The sequence below is a fragment of the Moschus berezovskii genome, chromosome 3 (assembly GCF_049115385.1).
Source record: "Moschus berezovskii isolate FMDL1 chromosome 3, NW_MosBer_1.0, whole genome shotgun sequence".
Lineage (NCBI taxonomy): Eukaryota > Metazoa > Chordata > Mammalia > Artiodactyla > Moschidae > Moschus > Moschus berezovskii.
This window is the reverse complement of record NC_142462.1, coordinates 48,054,747-48,079,195: the sequence shown is the minus strand read 5'-3', so window position 1 is coordinate 48,079,195 and position 24,449 is coordinate 48,054,747. Positions and strand designations below refer to the sequence as shown.

The window sequence follows — 24,449 nt, the reverse complement described above, 5'->3', positions numbered from 1 at the left end:
CCTCATAAAAAAAGTGAGATAATCTTTTTCTTTTACGTAATAGACTGTCATTATCATAAGTTTTGCTTAAAGTAAAGAACATCTAATTAGTGATTTAAGTTCATGATTGAATAATCTTTAAGTAATGTATGGATTTTAAATGAGTAGAAACTGACAAATGTCCCATGTTAATAATTTGCTTTGTAACTTGTTACAGATATGTAGAGAAAGTGTTGTGGGTGGTTGGCTCTGAAGAGAGAAGAAGATAAGGTTATATAAATCAGGCCTATTCTATAAGTCACACATGAAAAAATATCTTCCACAATGTAATACTTAATGTATTTGTAATATTGCTAAATATAACACTTTTTTTGACTTATATGATTTAAACATGAGCTATTTAATAGGTTCAAGAATACGAGTTTCATATGTAAGATTAAGTTTCTTCATCTTTTAGGTTTTTGATTGGTTTTAGAATAGAATAAAAGCAATAAAGAAGAAATAGTTATTTATTTTCCAACTCTGCTTTATTTATCATATTATTAGTAAGGATAAGATGTTTTTATTGAACTTCATGAAATTTGGCCTTTAGTTACCCTTGAAGATATGATCTACACCAAGAAAGATGCTCATTTTTCATTTTCTCTTTACGGTTTACTCTTCTGGATGATTCTATTTCATCTTCCCTGTTTTCAAGTAAAATGTGTAGCTATGTTTTATGTGAACCAGAAATAATAATTTACAACAGGAAATGGAAATTAAAAAGTTAAAATTCAAGTTAAATGTTTAACTTTTAATTAGACAATAAGGCTTAAATCATTTTAAAGACTATAGATACCTGTCATGGACCTAGAGTTGGGTTTATTCAGTCTTAGTACAATCAAAGGCAGCACTTTGGATCCTTAAATCTGAATGGTTCAATAATTAAATTACAGAAGACTCCTGATAGTTGATTTAATTCTTCATTAACAGTAATAAAAGGGAAATAATACAATAGATATCCATTGGCTACTTGGGAACTTAGTCTATTCTTGGAGTCTATTTTATGCGGGGTCAAATTAGTATAATGTGGTTTTGGATATGTGTCTAGAAGTTTACTACAGATGAATTTATATTACTGCTTTTTGTCAAAAGAAGTATTTTGAGTATCCATTTAAGCAGCAGGTACCTATCTGAAATGAAAAGGATTCAAGCCAATCAGTTTTCTTACCTGAAATATTCCTGCACACAGTGCGCTTCTGTGAACTCTTTAACACATCACAGATATTTTTGTTTTTCAAAACCGTTGTTGTGACTGATGCCAGAATTAAAAGGTAGCTTTCTTATTCTTGTTTTCATATATTCCTTCTTCTCGGAGCATATCAGGCTTGGAGCAAACAATGGCAATAGTTTTCAACTGCAAAAACTATCCAGATGATTTCTTCCAGAGTCTCCTCTTCCCCACTGTCATCAGGCTGAGATTCTCCTCTCTTCCATCCTATCCTTTTTGAACTGTCATAATGCATTTGCATTTTACACACCTACTGGCCAAACAAGAAACATAACATGTTCAACGAAAAGCAGGCTCATATAATCATTTTTTCCATTGTTTCTTTCCGACAAGGTCCAGTTATTGGCTCTAGATTAAGTCAGTCAAAGGCTCGGCGTCTCCTGCGCACTCCTCACGGCTGCTTGCAGTGGGCCTCGCCGTCGCTTGAGCTTTGTTCCTTGCCCACATCTCTTCCCCAGCTCCCAGGAGGCTGAGCATGGCCCCAAGTCCACCAACCTCAGTCTGGAATGTGAAGTGGGGAAAGTGAGAAATTAGGAGATTAATACTTCCTAATATCAACTGAAGTCTGTGCACGCTCTTGTTATCTGCTCTGCTGTTTGTCACTTCAGCCTGAGCCAATAAAAAGAAGTGCCATGTCCCTCAGTTCCTTTGACCTTTAGTGTATTGTCTCTGTTTTTACCAGGACTGTTACTTCAGTTCTTCTGCAGTTTTTATTACTTCTCTTTCTACCCTTGCTGTTATGCTCCAGAGCACCATCAAAAAAATCAAATCGAATAAAAGCTTAACCAGAATCTCTCTCCTATTCGTGATGATGGCTTTAAAGGCACATTTTCATTTTACAGCCCTTTTTGCCATGGCTGCTGCCATGAACTGCACCATTTCCCCACTAATCCAAACTCTGTCAGGAATGAGTCCACCTTCTCTTCATTAGACTGAACACAACTCTTAGTGCAGAGCTATGTATCTTCCCAGTATTTGCTTTTTCTATGTAGAGTCTCATTCCAACTTACTGCTTTTAACTTGGCCCTTTAAAAGTGAAAACACTTATCCCATCCCGTTCCCTATTTACAATTACTTAAGAGTTCTATTCTGCTTCCAGAATAAAGTTCAATCTCCTTGAAATATTATACAAGGAGCTTCAACATCTGGCCTTCATCCCTTCTTCTCACTTTTTTCTCTTGCCTTAAAAATCAATTTTTGTTATTTTACAAATATATCACTCACTCCTGTCTTGAATTTGTGCTATACAGCAACTTCCCACCAGTCATCCACTTTACACGTGGTCATATTATGTGTCAATACTACTCTCAGTTCTTCCCACTCTCCTCTTTCCCTCCTGTGTCCACATGCCCATTCTCTACGTCTACATCTATTCCTGCCCTGCAGATAGGTTTATCTGTACCATTTTTCTAGATTCCACATATATGCATTAATATACAATATTTGTTTTTCCATTTCTGACTTACTTCACTCTGAATTACAGTCTCTAGGTCCATCCACATCTCTACAAATGACCCAATTCCATTCCTTTTTTTATGGCTGAGTAATATTCCATTGCATATCTGTACCATATCTTCTTTATCCATTTCTCTGTTGATGGACATTTTGGTTGCTTCCATGCCCTGGCTATTGTAAGTAGTGTTGCAATGAATATTGTGGTACATGTGTCTTTTGGAATTATGATTTTGTTTGGGTATATGCCCAGAAGTGGGCTTGCTGGGTCATATGGTAGATTTATTCCTAGTATTTTGAGGAATCTCTCTACTGTTCTCCATGGTGGCTCTATCAGCCTACAATCCCACCAACATTGCAAGAGGGTTCCCTTTTCTCCACACCCTCTACGGTATTTATCATTTACAGATTTTGTGATGATGGCCAATCTGATTGGTATAAGGTAATACCTCATTGTAGTTTTGATTTGTATTTCTCTAATATTTAGTGATGTTAAGCATCTTTTCATGTGCCTCTTGAGTATCTGCATATCTTCTTTGGGTAAATATCTGTCTACCTAGGACTTCTGCCCCCAGCTTTTTTTTTTTTAGGTTGTTTGTATTTTTTATATTGAGTGGCATGAGCTGCTTTATTTAGGTCCCATCTGCTTATTTTTGTTTTTATTTTCATTACTCTAGGAGGTGGATCAAAAAGGATCTTGCTGCAATTTGTGTCAAAGAGTATTCTGCCTATGTTTTCCTCTAAGAATTGTATAGTGTCTGGCCTTACCTTCAGGTCTTTAATCCATCTTGAGTTTATTTTTATGTATGGTGTTAGGAAGTGTTCTAATTTCATTCTTTTTTCACATAGCTGTCAAGTTTTCTCAGCATGACTTATTGAAGAGGTTGTCTATTCTCCATTGTACCTTCTTGCCTCCTTTGTCAAAGATAAGGTAACCATGTGTGGGTTTATACCTGGGCTTTATATCCAGTTCTGTTGATCCAAAAAGTAATTTCTAACATCACGTTTCTGCTTCTTAGCTAAAATGAAGAAGTTGTTCCAGATGATCTATAAGGGATGTTCCAATGCTAGGTTTATTTGATCATCTATTGCGTGAATCTATGCTTCTGTTACCTTCTTCTTTAGTATATACTATTGCACTGAAGTTTCCCAAATATTTTTTTAAGTATTGACAAATGACCATAATTGCAACAGGAGAAATTATTCTAGATTTACAGAGTAGGTGACTGCAAGCTAGTAAGCAACCGGATATAATATCTTGGTCAAATTCTAAACAAAGAATTACACTTTTTGTGTTGATTTTCTGATTGTAGAATTATATAGCAAATGTTTGTAAAGATTTCAATAAAATTTTCAGGATAAACAGAAATGATGCAAGTAAAATGGTTACTGAAATTTCTACACAAATCTCCTACCAGAAACATAAACTTAACTATCTGTGCCCAAAAATACCTTCACAGAAGCTCAGGATTCCAAGTAAGGGACTATAGTACCTGGGTCAAGGAGGTACTGTATTTTGAAGAGATTTTAAGAGATACACAATGGACGGCCTCAAACTTTTTAAAGCAGGAAATAAAACTTTGTCCTGAGAAGATAGGTTTCCAGGAAAATACTTAGGAAAATGAAGATGCCACAGCAAAACCAAGAGAGTGAAGGCAAGAGTCACAAGACAGGAAAAAAGTAAAGAACTTAGCACAGCTCAATTCAATTACAATCTTGTTTTTAAAATGTAGATAGATATCGAATGAATGTTTGTTAGTTTTTTAAAAGGCCAAATGGTATTTTAAAACTTAAAGAAAAATAGACAATTGCCTTATTTTTCCCACCCTGTCCCATTCCCCATGTTAAATTTTAGAATACTGAACTAGTTTTAGATGACATACTAAAAGTGTTCTTGACTAAAAAAAAAAAAAAAAAACTGTTTTGTTTAATACAATTTCCTCCTGTAGAAGAGAAGGATCTAACTTTTATGTATTAAATACAATACCACTCCATCCACCACATCTGTATACATACTTCTCATCTTCCATCTAATAGTGTAGTTATTTTTCTAATATTATTGACTGTGTAAATCATTATTATAAATTTTCTGAGCAGCAGAGCCAAGAAATAAACAATGAGTGCTTTCTTTCTGGTGCAATTTATGTTTTCCTGGTGATAATTGCATCCTTAAATCCTCTGTCCTCCTGGTCCAATATTAACTGGTTTTTGTTTTTTTCCCCTTTGACCTGTGACATAATTCTTACCGTGAAACTTCCTTTCTGCTGTTCCTGGAAATTCCCTATGCCTCTCATTTGTTGTATTAGCTATTTCCTTAATTCCCTGTCTTCTTTTACTTCCTTGTTTCAGTAAAATTTATATTCTGAGATTTCTTGGGCTCCTTACAAAACAGTAAAAGAGAAATAAAATTTAGGACCTTATGTATATTAAAATGTCTATATCCTCTTTCTTGAAAACATGTTTTCACAGAGAATAACAGCTGGAGATAATTTTTGGACATTTTTGAAGAGATTGCTATTTGACTTGTAAATCCCCAGTGCTGCTGTCTGTTGTCTCTTTGATTTGTATGTGACATTACTCTCAAGCCCACCAGAGGTTTTTAAGAATTTCTTTTTATTCTTGGTACCTGTGATGTGAAAACAGGCAGCCAGGTCATAGCCAGTGGCCCTTTATATCCACTCTGCTGTAGATAGGTGACTTTCTGCACTCAGGGGATTTGATGTCCTTTGATTCTGGAAAATATTCATGCATTCTATCCTATTTCCACACTTTGTCTGGTTTTGTTTTCTCTGGAAACCCCATTATGTGGATGTTGGGTCTATTCTATAGCTAGCTACTCTAATGCTGCTCCCGTGGCTCCTCTGTACTCAGATATTAAGGTTGTGACAAAATGAATACAGATTTCATTCTAGAGTTGCACTGTCCAACATGGTAGCCACTAGCCCCAAGTGACTATTGAGAACCCAAAACACAGTTAATCCAGATTAAAATGTGTTCTAAAAGTAAAGTAAAAACCAGACTTTTAACATTTTGTTCCCCTGCAAAAAAAATTTCATTAATAATTTATGTTGATTTAAATGATAGTATTTATGATGTTGTAGTAAGTAATATATAATATTAAAAGTAATATTACCTATTTACTTACATTTACTACAGTGTGCCTACTGGATATTTTAAAGGGATATTTAGCATGAGACTTGCCTCATACTTGCACCAGACAGTACTACTCTGGATTGAGCAGAAGGTCCTGACCATTTCACTGTGCTCTCTGACCTCCTCCCCACTTCAGCTAATAAGTAGTGTCAAGTGTTTTCTCTTGTGCCAGTTTCCTTAGGAAGGAATCCTGTAATGTTTTGCTTGATAGAGTTCTGGAATTGGTAGTGGAAGAGAAATCAGTGTGTGAGCTTAAACTTATTTCAACATGGATCTCCCTCATACCCCTAGCTGGGCTTCCTTGTCTTGGTCCAGAAATCTCTTACTCCGTGTCTCAAAAGAGGAAACACCCCATCTTCTGACAGATGAGGAGGAAGGAGAGTGAGCAGGCTGTGTAAAGTACATGAGGAGAATATTTAGGTTTAGGACTTCCTGACATATTCAGTCAAGTGAAGACTCTGCTTTCCATGCACCCCATGGTCCTATGAGGACTTCTATAGTAGATTCTTTAGCTTCTGCTCTAGGTGTCCCTGTTTAGAATCTGACATGTAGGATGTTTGAGCAATTACCATTAGTCCATTATGCTTTCTATATGTTGACTGGTTTCTTGTCTTCACTCATCTAAATCTTTGAGCTGAACATGTGTGTTCCTATTTTTATAAATTCTACAACTTTCATTTTAATGAGATTTCAGATGCAAGTGAAAAAGTATTCCACCTGCCACGTTTAACCAGAGGTTGTAATTTTAAATCTTAATATGTTGTTATTCCCTTCTATCTTTTTTGTCAGATTATATTCAGTTACTTAAGTCTCCTATAACCTGCTCTAATATGTCCATCCCTCTGTAGATAGGAACCTTTACACCAAGCCAGGCTTAGCTTGTGCATGTGCCTTTTTCTAACCATACTAATTACATTTCTAAATTATTTATGTGATTTATCTAATTTTATTTGCCACGAATCCCACTTCCTTCTACTTTTTGTACATTTAATTCATCTTCTAGGGAAGATTAAGGATGTAAGAGTTCTATGAACATATTCTTAGGAATTCAGTCCCCACTGATCTCTTTCTTAGCTTAACTTCTATCATATGTGTGCTTCCCACAATTTATAGTTTTTATACTATGATATATTATACTGTGAGGTATTAATCCACATGGTTTTATTCTGTCCACTTCATTCTCTTTTCTAACTGCAAGATATAAAGCTGCAAATTGAGGGAGAACTTTTAGTGGACGCAAGGAACTGACATTCAGTTACAATTCAGTCTTATTAAAGACTAGGGAAAAAATTGTGCCCTAAGCTGGAAAAGAGTCTGATGCTGGGAAAGGTTGGGGGCGGGAGGAGAAGGGGACGACAGAGAATGAGATGGCTGGTTGGCATCACTGACTCTGTGGACATGAGTTTGAGTGAACTCCGGGAGTTGGTGATGGACAGGGAGGCCTGGCGTGCTGTGATTCATGGGGTCGCGGAGAGTCGGACACGACGGAGTGACTGAACTGAACTGAACTGAAGCATGGATAAAAGTGGAAACACAGAGTTTAGACATGAATGATTCCCAGAGAGCTTCTGTGACCCGTTCTGCAGCAGACTCACTCCTAAAGGCACTCACTCTTCTCCCTTTCAACTCTCAGGTGGGAGGACCTCAGAACACAAGTGTTATTAGAGAAAACAAGCCTCAGAAAACACTGCCTCAGAGACTATGGCAGTGGAGTATCCTGGGCTGTGTGTGGTATGTAGGCCGCTGTTTAGAAGCAGATTCATGGAGCCCCTTGGATCCTAACACTGAGCTCAAGGCCCCTGAAGGTTATGCGAGATAATTGAGAAAAAGAAAGGCACCACCTGCAAAGTGCTCAAGGTTAGAACAAGGGAAAGTCATAGCCACAAATTTTGAGAAGGCATGCTCTGTATTCTCATCTCCTTCTCTGAAAACAGCCTGTACTGAGAAAAATATAACAAGAGTTTTAAACTAGAAATGACTGAGGAGCAGCAAAAATGAAGTTTCTTAAAAGTGACTAAATATGCTGTATCAGACAGAATGGAGGTTTGAGATAAAATGAAATTTAGTGCAACAAAAATTTGTTTTTGCACACCTGACTATGTGACTGTAAAACTCATTTCCATTTCGGTAATATATAGTATACAGCCATTCCCAAAGTTTCTTTCTCAAAAAAAAAAGAAAAGAAAAGAAAACCTTTTCCAGGTAACCATGATTATTTTTCTTTGTTTTAATTTTTTTTCTTTGTTTTAATTTTATATTTCACACTCCCTTTGTCAGGATAAACAGTTTTGTTTCCCAGAGTGATAGAAACTTGGACTTAATTTTTATTTTGAACTTTGATTTTGAAAACTTAACATGTAATATTTTCTCCCTTTAAAGAATTATACCCATCTAGGGGGCGGCCACTCCAGTACTATTGCCTAGAAAATCCCATGGATGGAGGAGCCTGGTAGGCTGCAGTCCATGGGGTCGCTAAGGGTCGGACACGACTGAGCGACTTCACTTTCACTTTTCACTTTCACATATTGGAGAAGGAAATGGTAACCCACTCCAGTGTTCTTGCCTGGAGAATCCCAGGGACGGGGGAGCCTGGTGGGCTTCCGTCTATGGGGTCACACAGAGTCGGACATGACTGAAGTGACTTAGCAGTAGCAGCAGTAGTAGGGGGCTGGAGGAGAAGGGGATGACAGAGAATGACATGGCTGGATGGCATCACCAACTCGATGGACATGAGTTTGAGTGACCTCCGGAAGTTGGTGATGGACAGGGAGGCCTGACGTGCTGTGATTCATGGGGTTGCAAAGAGTCGGTCACGACTGAGTGACTGAACTGAACTGAACTGAGGGGACAGGAGATGGTTTTGATTTTGAGTTGATTGTATATACATACACATGTATATGCAATTTAAGCAAATAATTGTATTATCAAGATGGTATGACAGCCCAATATTTTAAAATGACTGCTTTAGAGAAGAGCTAGAATTTTGGAAGCTGATAGTTATTTCCTAATATTTATTGTTTGACAAGTAAAGTTCCCCCCATATTCCGATCTACTTTTATTGGAGCATTCTCTTACTTGCAGACAAAAGTGTCCTAAGTGATACACCCATAGCTTGGCATTCTTTGACCTTGAGCAGTTTACTTGACCTCTCAGTCCTTTGGTACTTTTCAGTTCAGTTCAGTCACTCAGTCGTGTCCAACTCTTTGAGACCCCATGGGCTGCATGGTACTTCTACTATTTGTAATGTTAGGGAAACAACAATTCTTACTTCAAATTATGGCTATGAAGATTAATTTAGATAATCCATATAGAGTCCTTAGAAAGGTGTTTGCCTGCAGTAAGTGCCCTCAATGTTAGCCATTTGAATTATATGACACACTTTGGACTTTAAAAAAAAATGTGCTTCTGATAAGTTTTATCATTTCACACATTAAACACCAAGTGGTTTTCTAAGGAATAAAAAATGGTGATGTGATTATTTTAAAAGTCAGTCAAAACACAACAAGAATTTGTCAGCTGCCCTCCATAAGATTCTAGAGATAAGCTCAATGACTTTTAAAAGCACTCACCATATTATACATATATCCCCCTTTTTTTTTTTTTTAATATCCTTCCCATTTAGGTCACCATAAAAACTGAGTATAGAGTTCCCTGTGCTGTACAGTAGGGTCTCATTATTTATCTATTTTATACATAATATTTGGAGCTCCTTTCTATCTGCTAGATTGGATGCTTTCAGATTCAAAATGATTTTTGCTCAAATAAGCTCAGTATTTAAAAAATATAAATGTACTCATCAGAAATAGCTTTGGTTACATATAACCTAAAGGATGACAGGACATAAGACACCAATTAGGTGGTACTTTTGATTAGACCTAAATAATTATTTGGCCTATCATCTCATTCTACAAGGTTTCCCATATAGCTGAATGTTTATCTGTGGCTTTAAACACGGAAGCTCTGTGACTTTCAGGGCAAGAAGAGTCCAGTCCCTGTCTCCAAGGACGCTGGGAGTTACCGATTGGATAGAGGAGAGCAAGACTCTGCTTGTATTTTATTTTTTTCTCAATTTTATTTTTTTAACACCAAAAACATTTTGTAATGGGGTATAGCCGATTAACAATGTGAAATTTCAAGTGAGCAGTGAAGGGACTCGGCCATATATATATATACATGTATCCATTCTCCCTGGAGAAGGAAATGGCAACCCACTCCAGTGTTTTTGCCTGGAGAATCCCATGGATAGAGAAGCCTGGCAGGCTACAGTCCATGGGGTCACAAAGAGTCAGACACGACTGAGTGACTGAGCACATCCATTCTCCCCAAACCCCACTCCCATCCAAGCTAGCAGATAACATTGAGCGTGAGTTTCATGCACTATGCAATAGGTTTTTGTTGGTTATCCATTTTAAATACAGCAGTATGTACATGACCTTCCCAAAGTCCTTAACTATCCCTTCCCCCAAGCAACCACGAGTTCATTTTCTAAGTCTGTGAAGACTCTGCTTCTTATTACCTAAATTCAGTTGAGCAACAGAGAAGAGGGAAGGAGTCCAGGACATGCTGCCAGACAGGCCAGAGGGAGGGTTACACAGAGAAAGAACGTGCTGCCCTCATACTGCCTCTGGGTCTGGTAAGGTTAGTACAGCTGAGAATTGAATATGATCAAAAGCATTATAACTGGCTGGCACCAGTAGAGTAGATTTTAAAATGAATGACCTGAGATTATGAAGAAGAAAAACTTTTTTCACAGAGATAGCATCTTTATTAGCATTATCAATGATATCAGTAATTAAAACTAGTTGTTGTAATAAGTGCATATATTTCATCTTATTTGATCCCCAAGGTATTATGAGATAAATTTTGTTATCAGCCTCATCTTTTAGAGGAGGAAACTGAAACACAGAGAAGTCAAGCAACAGGTCCAAGACCATTCGGGATACTCACTATCAACCCAACAACTTGTCTCCCCAATCTGCAATCTTACACACTCATTCTCTGTCCAAAAGTTCCTCTGCAGAACCCAGACTATCAGTGTGTGTCCCACAGCACATGAAAAAAGAAAAGACCCAACCAACCATCAAGGATCCTGTCCTGTCTGGCCAGAGCCAATTGATCAATAAAGCCAAGCAAGCTTTTACAAGATAAACCCTCTTTGTGGACAGTTGCTGTATTTGGGCTTCACAAGAAGTCAATATTTATCAACTTATTTGCTTGCCAGACCCAGAGCAGTCCGAATTCCCTTTTTTCCTGCAGCCCAAAGGACTGCCCCTTTCCCCATCTCAAGTCTCTCTGTCTCTCTCTCTTTCCTGTACTCTCTTCTTCATTCTTCCTGTCTACAAAGATAAAAAATACAGGTCACAAAAGGTTATGTGTTTGTGCTACGTTGCTTCACTAGTGTCCAACTCTGTGCGGCCCCATGAACTGTAGCCTGCCAGGCTCCTCTGTCTGTGGGATTCTCCAGGCAAGAATACTGGAGTGGGTTGCCATTTCCTACTCCAGGGAATCTTTCCGACCCAGGAACTGAACCTCTGCCTCTTATGTCTCCTCCGTTGGCAAGCAGGTTCTTTACCACCAGTGCCACTTGGGAGGCCCTACCAAAGATTCTAAGATAATTTAAGTTGTAGACTTAACCTTTAAAGTCAGATATACCACCTATATACTCCCTTTTGCCTTTTCTTAGAAATGTTTACTTGACCTTCTAATTTAATTCAGCACTCCCCCAACTGTCTTTATGAAACACTGTTCCAGTAGATGTTAATAAAGATATCCTAGGGTGACACATGGTCAAATAAGTTTGGGAAATAAGGCATACCAGGACCTTGGAGCTGTGTTATGAGAACAGTAAGACTGAGAAATCATGAAGTAAGGAAACTGTTGAATATGACTTTTAAATATTCTGGGTCCTCTTATGTACTAGGCTCGGTTTTGTTTTGTTTTGTATTGGAGTATGAAAAAACTTTTAAAGTGAGAGGAACAAAAGATATTAGAGGAAAATCCATATTTCTAAAAAGTCAACTTCTATGACATAGTGCTACAATATAGACTATTCATATTTTAAGAATGTTTTATGGTAAAAATAATTGAACCAAGAAAGTTTTATTTCAAAATATTTTTCCTCCGTGCTTTCCAATGAAAATAAATTCTTCCCATGTTTATTACTTTTTAAAAATACAATTGCATTATTACTTCTGTCTCATTATGAGTTAGCATTTATATAACCTCAGGTTTCTTATTTCCTTAGCCTTGAATATAAATGTTTGCTTTCTCTAACCCCTAACATTCCCAGTAAGATGATATGCTTTACCTGTAGTAAGAGACACTTGTTGTTCAGTTGCTAAGTCATGTCTGACTCTCTGCGACTCTGCAGCATGCCACGCTTTCCTGTCCTTCACTATCTACCTGAGTTTGCCCAAACTCAAGTCCATTGAATCAGTGATGGCATCCAACCATCTTAGCCTCTGTCACCCTCTTCTCCTCCTGCCCTCAATCTTTCCCAGAATCAGGGGCTTTTCCAGTGAATTGTCTCTTCGTATCAGGTGGCCAAAGTACTGGAGCTTCAGCTTCAGCATCAGTCCTTCCAATTAATATTCAGGGTTGATACCCTTTAGGATTGACTAGGTTGATCTCTTTGCTGTCCAAGAGTCCAAGAGTCTTCTCTAACACCACAGTTTGAAAGCATCAATTCGTTGGCACTCAGCCTTCTTTATGGTCCAACTCTCACATCCATACCTGACTTGAAAAAACCATAGCCTTGACTATACGCACCTATGTTGGTAAAGCGATATTACTGTGTTTTAATACACTGTCTAGGTTTGTCACAGGTTTTTATCCAAGGAGCAAGCATCTTTTGATTTCATGGCTGCAGTCACTGTCTGGAGTGATTTTGGAGCCCAAGAAAATAAAATCTATCACTGTTTCCACTTTTTCCTCATCGATTTGATGTGATGTGACCAAGTGCCATGATCTTAGTTTTTAAAAAGTTGAGTTTTAAGCCAGCTTTTTCACTCACCTTTTTCACCTTCATCAAGAGGCTCTTTAGTTCCCCTTTACTTTCCGCCATTAGAGTGGTATCATCTGCATATCTGAGGTTGTTGATATTCTCCTGGCAATCTTGATTCGAGCTTGTGATTTATCCAGCCCAGCATTTCACATGATGTACTCTGCATATATGTTAAATAAGCAGGGTGACAATATACAGCCTTGACGTACTCCTTTCCCAATTTTGAACCAGTTCATTGTTCCATGTCCAGTACTAACTGTTGTTTCTTGTCCTGCATACAGGTTTCTCAGGAGGTAGGTAATATGGTCAGGTATTCCTATCCCTTTAAGAATTTTCCACACTTTGTTGTCATCTACACAATCAAAGACTTTAGTCACAATGAAGCAGGTTTTTTTTTTTTTTTTTTCGGAATTCCCTTACTTTTTCTGTGATTCAGCAGATGTTGGCAATTTGATCTCTGGTACCTCTGCCTCTTCTAAACCCAGCTTGTACATCTGGAAGTTCTTGACTGATATACTGTGGAAACCTAGCTTGAAGGATTTTGAGCATAATCTTGCTAGCATGTGAAATGAGTGCAATTATATGGTAATTTGAACATTCTTTGGCATTGTCTTTCTTTGGAACTCTAATAAAAACTGAACTTTTCCAGTCCTGTGGTCACTGCTGAGTTCTGCAGATTTGCTGGCATGTTGAGTGCAGCACTTTAACAGCATCATCCTTTAGGATATGAAATAGTTCAGCTGGAATTCCATCACCTTCTCTAGCTTTGTTTGTAGTAATTCTTCTTAAGGCCCACTCAACTTCACACTCTAGGATGTCTGGCTTTAGGTGAGTGACCACACCATTGTGAATATCCGGGTCATTGGAAACTTTTTTGTACAGTTCTTCTGTGCTTTTTGCCACCTCTTCTTAATCTCTTCTGCTTCTGTTAGGCCCTTGCTGTTTCTGTTCTTTATTGTGCCCATTTGTTCATGAAATGCTCCCTTGGAATCTGGTAAGAGACACAGAAATATACTAATAAATTTTTTAAAATTTATATTCTTATGCAGCAAGAAATCTGTATCTTAAACACTTGCCCCTTGATACTTAGTCTGACTAATATTCAGATACACTAGCAAATATCAGGCCAGATCCTGGGAGAAGATATGTGAAAAGAGGTGAAATATCTTTGAAATCCTTCCAAAGATATATATAGAGAGAGATATATAGATATAAACAAATAAATTTAAATGAGCTTTTAAAAATCTACACAGGCACCAAATAGTAACATAACAAAATACTTGTAAAAGGCATCCAATATTAAGTACAAATTTTTGTGCTTTGAAGCAGAATTTTTAGTTCTTGTGCGATAGAAGTTGTAACTTTTGGCAGTTTAATAAAAATTTATTTTAAATTCTAAGGTGAAACCACATACTATTCCCTAACAGTGTCTAGAAAAAGTGGACACTCAATTAATTTGAAATTAATTTCTTTAATCTTACATGATCGTTGCCACCGCAGCTTTTCATATTTTCTTCCTTGAAGTCACTATCTTCTGGCAGAAACTGCCATATCTTACAAAGGATGGAGAAATATTCTCTGCCTTTATGTTAGACAACGTGTTCTTTGTGTTAGTCAGTACTTGGTAATTGGTCTCTGACTCATGCTTGAGGAAGAAACTACAATGTTAGGTTCTCTGTGAAGCTTCCCCTTCTATAAGCTACCCCCTCTGTAGGTTTCCCACTGTACCATAAACCTTCCATTAGAGCATCTATTGTACAATTTCATAATAATTTTTCTGTGTGTCTGCCATTCCATGAAGATAGAGTTTTATTTTTATAATTTCTGGATACTGGAATATCTGGTGCCAAGGAGGAATAGTTTTTTAAATTAAGTAATTCTGTGAACCAATGAGTTTTAAACTATAATTTGTATATGAAAATAATAAATAATTCTGAAACATCAAAGTAGCATAGCACAATGCATCTGCTGAGAGATTTATACTGACACAAGGTAAGGATTTAGATAAGGGCAAAAAATGCCTTTCATGATCATGCACCCTTATGTCTTCTGACTAATCTTTGATATTACTTGTCACCTGGATGCATAAACCTAAGGTGATCCATTTCATACAAATGCTGGAAATCTTAGCATTTATCTAATTTTTCTAATTTTCTCTGTCAATTGTCTCCTCTGTAGGAATGTAGGCTAACCATACCTAATTATAGAATTTTCTATAGATTTAAATAATAACATGGAAATATTTAGCTTGACAACTGATCCATAATAATATGTCAACAAATACTTGTTCTCCCCCTTATCCTCTCCTAGAACTTTTCAAGTTGTCCTTATAAGGAGGAATAAATAGTATTCTGTTTTTATATTTAATAATTTAATTTAGGTAATTTTAAAAGCATATTTAAAATAAAATAAAATTTAAAAATGCAAGAGCACTGGAACCAGAATAATTTAGAAAAAACTAACCTCACTCTAGTAACAGGGTACAGTATATGGGAATCAAAGAGGTGTAAACTATTTCAATTACCCAGGAAATTAATATTAAATTGACTAGCACTTCTGAAAGTATAATGACATACAAAAAATATTAAAGTAATACACTAGCAAATATCAGGCCAGATCCTGGGAGAAGACATGTGAAAAGAGGTGAAATACACAAAATAAAAATAAACTAAAAGAAACATCAGGAGAAAAAGAGAGCAATATTTTAGCTGAGGGATTTTGTTTTTTAACTACTCTTAGGGCAATGTAAGACGAGCATTTCCTCAGATCCCTGAAACTTTATGTGTTAAATGATCAAGATTAGATGATTCTTAAAATTTCTTCACATTTTGTAATATAAAGTCACGAGCAAGAGAGAAAAAATGTGTCATACATGGAAGTGGGTGAAAGGTCTTTGAACCAAGAGTCGCAGCTATTTATAACTGAGTAAATGTGGATGTCCCATGAGCCCAGAGCCTTGTGGCTGTCTGCTCTAGAATCTTCATGTGTAACTGTCCTCTGTGTCTAAGCTACATTTCTAGAATATGAGCTCCTTAAGGTAAGTGTTGCTAAACTATCCTAACCAACTTGGGCACACACTGTTACTGGGTTATCTTGGTAAATGTTGGTAGCTTTCAATAAATAACAGTGGGGAGAGCTACAGATCTTTCTCAAAACAGGTACAAAGAAAGCCCTCTCAGTACTGACTTCTAACAGAAGCAGTAAAGTAGCAGTTAAGTCGCAAGATTCCCCAACCTGCTCCATGGGATTTGTGAAGTACCCACTCTCTGGCCTTTTAAGTGTCCTAATAGTTCTTGCCTGGAAGTTTCATCAGGGGCACACACAACATGCTAACTATAGAATTCAGCTAACTAGCCAATCCCAGTCAGGCAGCCAGGAATGCCCTGAAATCAAGAGCTAGACAATGAACTTGGTGGGTTTTTATAGCCTGTGATATAAGGATAGAGAGTTAGCCAGTAATTTTCCTGGTTGGTTCATAAATCTTTGAAACCATTAATTTCACCAGTGAAAACCTCTCTGTTATATTTATTGTGAAAATTTCCAGAGTTTAGGAAAAAAGGCAACTAAAATAAATAAAATTTTGATTACATGCTAAGTAAACAGTTCTAGAATGAATATTCTCAACTAGGTTAGCTGTCCCACTTACATTAAAAGTATTCAATACTCCATCATTCCATTTTATTTGCAAGATTTTGAAGTACATTACAGAAAATCTCACTGAAAGGATTAGGCTTTCTTCTTCTTGATGACAGGACTCTTAAGAACACAGTGGACACATAACAGATTTTCATTAAGTATGTGTGTGGGTGTGTGTATGAGGATACATGTCATCAACTTTAATCCTTAGAGAATTAATGCCTTAAGTACTATCAGGAAAATCATATATTTTTGTCTACTTTAGTATATACGGTAATGGCTTGATTTGTTTTTAGAATATATTTATCTTAGTTTCTTCATTCTTATGAGTTGCTTAATAGCATAGTCACCAAACATTGCTAATCTTACATGGCAAAAGAATATCATAACTAGCATAAACTTGAACTTGTCCATTTTGCAAAGCCCTGCCCAATGCTGCTATCATCTCCAGCTTTCCACAAACTAGAATATTCACTGATGCCTTGTTTCTTATCCTGAAGGCCAGTGTGCAATGTTGTTATGTGGTTCCTAGGAAGACTATAAAGTCCTACACAAAGACAAAGGATGAAATCAGTCAAGGGAATTGCTATAAGAAAATAAGTAGGGATATCTCTGGAGAGGGAGTTGCTTCTGTGTTCCTTTAAGCATCACAGAGTAATTATTTCTTTTTCAAGGAAAGAACCAGGAGAAGAGAAGCTCATTTTCAAGCTAGAGAGCTTGGCAAACACAAGCTGCAGGGTTTACTTTGGTTTAGGAATCCCACTGCCTCACTGGAGTGTCAATCAAAATTCCACAGCCATTCTTGGATACTTGGAGGTGGGGCTGACTGATGTACAGCGGTGATTTGACCCAGCACTTGAGGCAGACACAACAAGAGTCATCAGTGTTAATTTCGTTGTCCTCCAACCAGCATTCTGAAAGTGCGTTGACACTGGTGGCCTTGCACTTTTTCATCGGACTTCCAACTGGTAATTACACCTATATTATCACTGTGAAATTATCTAACCTAACAAAGTAGGACTCAAAACCAGTGCCTGTAATACTAAAGTCTCTTACTTTGATCTGATTTTTGCATTGTTTTTGTCCAGTTTAAGTTGTATGTGCATTTTTTCTCTTCTCCTAATGAATAGAGTATATGAAATAGTATCGACATTAAGGAAGCCTGTCCCAAGCTTTTAGATAAGAAACTGTGTCTAAAAGAAAACAGAAGGAGTTGGTCAGGTTTTATAATTCTGCTATGATGTTGTCAGTAATAACTAAATATTAGGTGATAAGAGGACATTCAAAAATATTTGAAATTGTCTAAACCTTCCAACACACCTATGCTTGTATATGTGCTGCAATGGAGGAAAATCTTATTAGAGCAATATATTAAAAGATCAAAAGCTATCTTTTATTCTAAAGAAAATACATGCCCAGGAAGACTTAAATTACAGACGGCCACTTTTATCTGAAGAAGCAATTATAATGAGTATTATTGTATATGTTTGGGACTGTCATATTAAGATTATAAAGCAGAGCAATTGTTCCTTCCAGTCTTGGAGAAAGAAGAATCTATCCTCCCCCATGGACAGGGAAGCCTGGTGTGCTGCAGTCCATGCGGTGGCAACGAGTCGGACATGACTTGGCCACTAAACACCACCAACCAGTAGAGGTCACAGGCATTTTGTACTGGGACATTCCTGGAATGGATCTAGTCCACTAGGGGTTACTGTGACTTGCTAGACAGGTGACTTTGCAATTTTATTTTATCCTCAGGGAAACTCAGTCATCATACTGTATACCTGACTTGGGCTACTGAATCTTGAATACAATAGCTAACAGGATATAAGCAGTAACATTATAAAATTTGCCATTAAATTAAAGCCAATTTTCTCTTTGCAAATCATTCTTACCAGGTTTTTCATGGCAAGAAAAAGTTACATAAAATAACAATGGTAGGCAGAGAAAACCAGGTATAAGAATTAGGTAAAATTTTACAGATTCCAGACTTAATCATTTTATTGGTCACATATAATCATTTCTGTTAATGACATTTTATTTCAGCCTATATTATGATACAGTGTTTTGTAGGAACAGACAGCATTGGCTTACCTTAATTTTATTTCATTGTGATTATCATAAATAGCTGGAAACTAAAATTGGATGCAATGGTTTGCCTCAGTGAGTACCGTGTCAAGATAGCAGACTAAAGTGTTTAACATAGAAAAGGACAGGAAATGTTAATAAAAGCTTATTCAAGGGATAATTCACAACTTTGCTTGCATCTTAGATGGATACAATTCTAATTGACATTTTGGTAGTTAATATGGTTACATAAGTATTCCAGACAATCCATAATTAAATATTTTGAATTAAACTCACAAATAATTGCAGACTTAGAATTATGTATGTTGCTGCTACTGCTGCTGCTGCTAAGTCGCTTCAGTTGTGTCCGACTCTGTGCGACCCCATAGATGGAAGCCCACCAGGCTCCCCCATCCCTGGGATTCTCCAGGCAAGAACACTGGAGTGGGTTGCCATTTCCTTCTCCAATGCATGTTACCTAAATGTAAATGATTACAAAACAAAAAAACTGAGATGCATGCTTTATAGTAATGCTACTAAACAGATATATTTATATATAAATATATATAAAGTTAAGGACTTTATGAATGCCAGCATTATGTAAATCACTTTGGAGAGGTGGATTATGTATTGAATCTTGTTTATTCATTCAACACGCATTTGTTTGCCCACAACAAACTAGGTATTGATAATTTCCTGTTCCTAATTTCATCCACTTAATAGTTTGGGTAATCAATTAATTCTCTAGTATGAATATTATTATTTAATAAATTAAATCTATCAATACAGGAGATGTTGTATAAGGATCACTACTCTACTGGATAATTGGGGAAACTTCCACTGAGATTGGTACCACAGTTTCTCAGATTTTTCCCTTAAGGATGATGAAAGATCAGTGGACTCCTAAGTATCTCAAGTCTGTGGAGTCTTAGGTTGCTTAGAAACCCAGTGACTATGGGCTTGCTATAGCAACCCAACTTATCAGTGAACGCAAAAGTAACTTACCTGGCATTTTGCCAAATCTCCATATTTTTCAGTACAAATATTTTGATCGGCTCTCCCATGACATGACTTTTATTATTCACACAATCAAGCTAAATAATACTACAGTTTACCAAATTTTAAAAAGAATAACATAATAGCTAGCAACTACAAGAAAATTAAGCTTAAGTTCACTACGTAATTTTAGTTACTTGAAATTTGTTAGGTCACATGGTTATTATCCCATTGCCTAAATTTGATTATATATATGTAAGATTTGCACTAAATTAGAAACATGGGAAAGTTAGGCTAGTACACTGTGTAATCTATGTGGTAATAAAAAGGCTCTATAAATGACTTCTATTAATATTTATAAATCCATAAATTTATCCATACATGTATATGTAGTGCATTTTAATGATATTCTTATTTTACATTATAAACCCTCTTTTCACATATAAATATATTTCTTTAAAATTATTTACCACATTATTTCTCTTTAAAATCTTAAGCCTTAATTAGTATGCTGTGTAATGTATATACACAAATGTATTAGAAAATTAATTTATTTGAAAAGCACATTTTTCCAATAATGGAAAAGACTGGGGCATGTAATCTCATCGTCAGTCTAAGTATTTGTTCTTTGTAGTATATTTTCAACTATTTGCCCCCTTTGATTTAAGGCATGTTTTGAGATTTTAATACTATCTTCAGTTTATCAGTTTTTTACACTGTTCTTCAACAGCATCAATCTTCTCTGTGCCTCTTCATATGTAGGAATTGTATTTATCTTATCTCCCTATTGATTCCGACTCTCATGTTTATCACAGCCAATAGCACAGGTAGACCCAGCAGCCTCTCCTGAGACTAGAGTCCTATAAGGTTTTAGTTACTGTCCTTTTCTCCTGGGTTTTGGGATTTATGCATTTTGTTTTGATATTTAATAAGAGTTTGTCATATTAAAAATTCTCCTGAGATTAAAAGAGTCAGTGTGACTTAGGTTTTTATGGGATAAGGATCCATTTGCTGCTATTTTCAATTTTTCTTTATACTTCATTTCTACAGAATTGTTTAATTGATAAAATTTTTGACCCCTCTAGTATATCAGTTTAACTGGGTAGTGCCCATGTTAATGATGATATATCTCATCTCACAGATGGAAACAAGTAGGAAGACAAAAATTGGGTTATTTTTGTTAAATTAATTGCCATCGGAACAGAAAAGTCAATTCTCAGGGGTTTTTGTTTAAGGGTCCAATGACTGGGCTACCCTGGCACCCTCAACAGAGGTGCATTTGTGCAATCAGATAAAGGCCTATTTTTTAACAAAATAAGTGAGCAGTCCAGTACAAATGCACTAAATAACCCAAAGGGATCAAACTATTAGCAAGGGATCACACGTTAGCTTATAAAGAGATAGTAGACTGGCATATAAAATTAGATGGTAGAGTATAATATTCAGGAGACTTAGAATTTTTGATGGGAAAAAACCCAATGCAAGGAATGATCTATATTTAATCATTATTTTTGGCCTATGATTGAATTATTTTCTTAAATTTTTAAAATCTTCACTTTAATCAATATGTCTATTCCTGGCAATGAAGATATAAACATAATCCGTACATCTGACCATTTGGAATATTTGAGAAAAGCTTATCGTGTAGTGGTATGTCATTTGTCCTTGTACTGCAGTTAATCAATACATATCTGTGGAACCATAGAAGTAAGCCCTCCTTGAGAATTAATATTTTCCAATGTGGAAGAGCCAGACTGTTTAATAATTCAGATAACCAGTCCTTTTAAATTCTATGTTGGATAGCTTGGAAAAGTAAATATGTTCTTCTGCCAAAGTATTTAACATCCCCAAGTCTCTTTAATGTATGTTGTGATACTTGTAGTATAGGTTTTTCAGTATTTATTTGATGAGTATCTGAATACCTATTATGTGTCAGGAACTGTTTTAAAATCTGGCATATAAAAGTAAATGTTCCCAACACAGTTCTTAGTGAATATATTATGGAGAGTTCCACTGTGACCTTCTCCCTTGGAAGTCATAAATGAGTATATAATGAATTGAGCTTTTTTGTTATACGTTGTATGAGTAGGACACTAAAGCATTCTGGAGATATAAAGGTGAATAAATACAGTCACGTGACTTTTTGTCTGTGCTTAATATTAAGATCTCTGCTTGTTGAACATGGTATATAAAACCATGTTGTAGGGACTGTTTATTTCCTTTTTTTTTAAGGGACCTATTGATTAAATCACATTTCTTGATGATAGTTAATGAGTGAGAAACTTGGTTAGATGTTTAGTTATTTAAAATGTGTGTGATCTACAGTTCACATCTTACATAGAATCTCAGGATATGAGTTTGAGTGTTTTCAACTCAAACCATTGTATCAATTCAGGGATTTGGGGGCCCAGCTTAACTGAAAAACCTCAGAGTTAGCACTCTGTAGGCACAGTTGGATCAAACTGTTGGTTCTTCTGAACTTATTTGCTCTTACCTGTTTTTTGGGTGTTGGCTTTCACCCTAGTTGACCTTCCTTGAAGTTCTAAGATGGTTCCTGGCAGCATTCGTACATATTTTCTTACTACAAATAAATATGAAGATGGGGAGAGAGAATAGTGAAAAGATCATTCCCACCCATACTGAACAAAAGAGCATAGCTTTTGTGAGTCCTGAGGAGATGTATGTTTTTATAACACTGAAGTTCTTATAATGCTTTATCTTACAACAATTAAATAGGGATTTAATTAAAAAAATATTGAATAGAACACTGACATTTTTAGAGGCAATATCATGTTCAGTTCAGTAGCTCAGTCATGTCCAACTCTTTGCAACCCCATGGAAATATCATGTTCAGTTCAGTTCAGTCACTCAGTCGTGTCCGACTCTTTGCAACCCCATGAATCACAGCACACCAGGCCTCCATCTCCAACTCCTGGAGTTCACTCAAACTCACCTCCATCTAGTCAGTGACGCCATCCAGCCATCTCATTCTCTGTCGTCCCCTTCTCCTCTCTGCCCCCAATCCCTCCCAGCATCAGAGTCTTTTCCAGTGAGTCAACTCTTCGCATGAGGGGGCCAAAGTACTGGAGCTTCAGCTTTAGCATCAGTCCTTCCAATGAACACCCAGGACTGATCTCATTTAGAATGGACTGGTTGTACTGTGATAATACATGTTTTATAAACCATGTATAAAATATGGAGGAAACTTTTGAATCTTTTCTTCTGTACTCAGTGTTGTGAGTCATCTCTGACAGCGAAGTCAGTTGCTCATGGTTTCTGAAACACAAGTTACTTCTAACTACATAGGATATACTAACGATCTTTTAGGCTAAGATGAGTTCTTGAAGAAATATTATGATCTTCCTTTCCTCTGAGAAATTCTTAAACATGTGGAAATATCCCTTAAAGGTTATGATTTAATAAAAAGGCTGAATTTAGTTATGTTTATTCCTTATGTTTCATCTTTAAAAACTGAAGCCAGTTCCCTAAAACATATCTCAACACATATACATTGGAATTAAAAAAAAACTATGTTGTCTATTTTCAATGTTAATTTTAGTCACCTAATATTGGATGGGAAAATAGTGGAAACAGTGTCAGACTTTATTTTTGGGGGCTCCAAAATCACTGCAGATGCTGATTGCAGCCATGAAATTAAAAGACGCTTACTCCTTGGAAGGAAAGTTATGACCAACCTAGATAGCATATTAAAAAGCAGAGACATTACTTTGCCAACAAAGGTCCCTCTAGTCAAGGCTATGGTGTTTCCAGTGGTCATGTATGGATGTGAGAGTTGGACTGTGAAGAAAGCTGATCGCCGAAGAATTGATGGTTTTGAACTGTGGTGCTGGAGAAGACTCTTGAGAATCCCTTGGACTGCAAGGAGATCCAACCAGTCCATTCTAAAGATCAGTCCTGGGTGTTCATTGGCAGGACTGATGCTAAAGCTGAAACTGCAATACTTTGGCCACCTCATGCGACGAGTTGACTCACTGGAAAAGACTCTGATGCTGGGAGGGATTGGGTGCACGAAGAGAAGGGGACGACAGAGAATGAGATGGCTGGATGGCATCACCGACTCTGTGGACATGAGTTTGAATGAACTCCGGGAGTTGGTGATGGACAGGGAGGCCTGGTGTGCTGTGATTCATGGGGTCGCAAAGAGTCGGACACGACTGAGTGACTGAACTGAACTGAATATTGGATGAAGATTGTCTGAAAGGATGACATCTTCAATGGTGGAATATTTTCTCACAAAAAGAAAAGGTTTTCCCCATAATTAGATTGCACCAAATACTTAACGAAGAAAATCACCACAGTATTTTTTTCCCTAACCTACATGACATGGCAAATGAGCCAGAGAAATTTCAGTAAATAGCACAAATTTAATCTTTATTTTGTTTTAGTTTCATAGCTTATGAATTTAAATGTTTTCTACTATACAGGATGGTAAGGCGTGTGTGCACAGTCGTGTCTGACTCTTTGCGACCCCATGGACTGTAGCCCACCAGGCTCCTCTGTCCATGGAGTTTCCCAGGCAGGAAAACTGGAATGGGTTGCCATTTCCTACTCCAACAGGATGGTAATGTGAGATTAAAAGAATAAATGGCAGAATGTGGTTCAGTTATAACCAAAATTTTTTTGGTAATATATGGAAATCTGTGATTGTGTACTGAACTACCATTGGAGGGTTGATGTCTTTCACAACAAAACTATCAGTTCAGTGGGTAACGTGAACACATGAATAAAAGGTGTGAAGGGGCAATTGAATTTATGGTTTCTGGTAATTTAGGAATAGCTGTGATATTATAATTGAGGAAGTTAATTTGCATGCAATTCCAAATTTACATACCTAAAACCACACTGAATTTTGAAAAACTATTATATAAAAAC

The 24,449-nt window shown here is 36.6% G+C and overlaps 1 protein-coding gene and 1 long non-coding RNA gene across 17 annotated transcripts in view; one reads left to right on the top strand and one right to left on the bottom strand.

Moving 5' to 3' along the window:
• Nucleotides 1–1,327, bottom strand: part of LOC129552344 (uncharacterized) — a 60,415-nt gene extending 59,088 nt beyond the window's left edge. The window contains exon 1 of the long non-coding RNA XR_008685223.2: nt 1,190–1,327. This is a non-coding gene — a long non-coding RNA (uncharacterized LOC129552344). The remainder of the gene's footprint in view (nt 1–1,189) is intronic.
• LOC129552338 (platelet glycoprotein 4) overlaps nt 1–24,449 on the top strand; it is a 100,411-nt gene that overhangs the window by 16,269 nt on the left and 59,693 nt on the right. For 2 of the 16 annotated variants that reach the window (XM_088834006.1, XM_088833975.1), the window contains exon 2: nt 3,551–3,632. The exons of 6 other annotated variants lie outside the window; for them this stretch is intronic. The gene's annotated coding sequence lies outside the window, so the exon portion shown is untranslated. Of the gene's footprint in view, nt 1–3,550; nt 3,633–15,800; nt 15,895–17,289; nt 17,462–24,449 lie in introns of those variants that run through there. 8 more of the 16 variants (XM_088833988.1, XM_088833989.1, XM_088833962.1 and 5 more) reach the window with 7 other exon arrangements.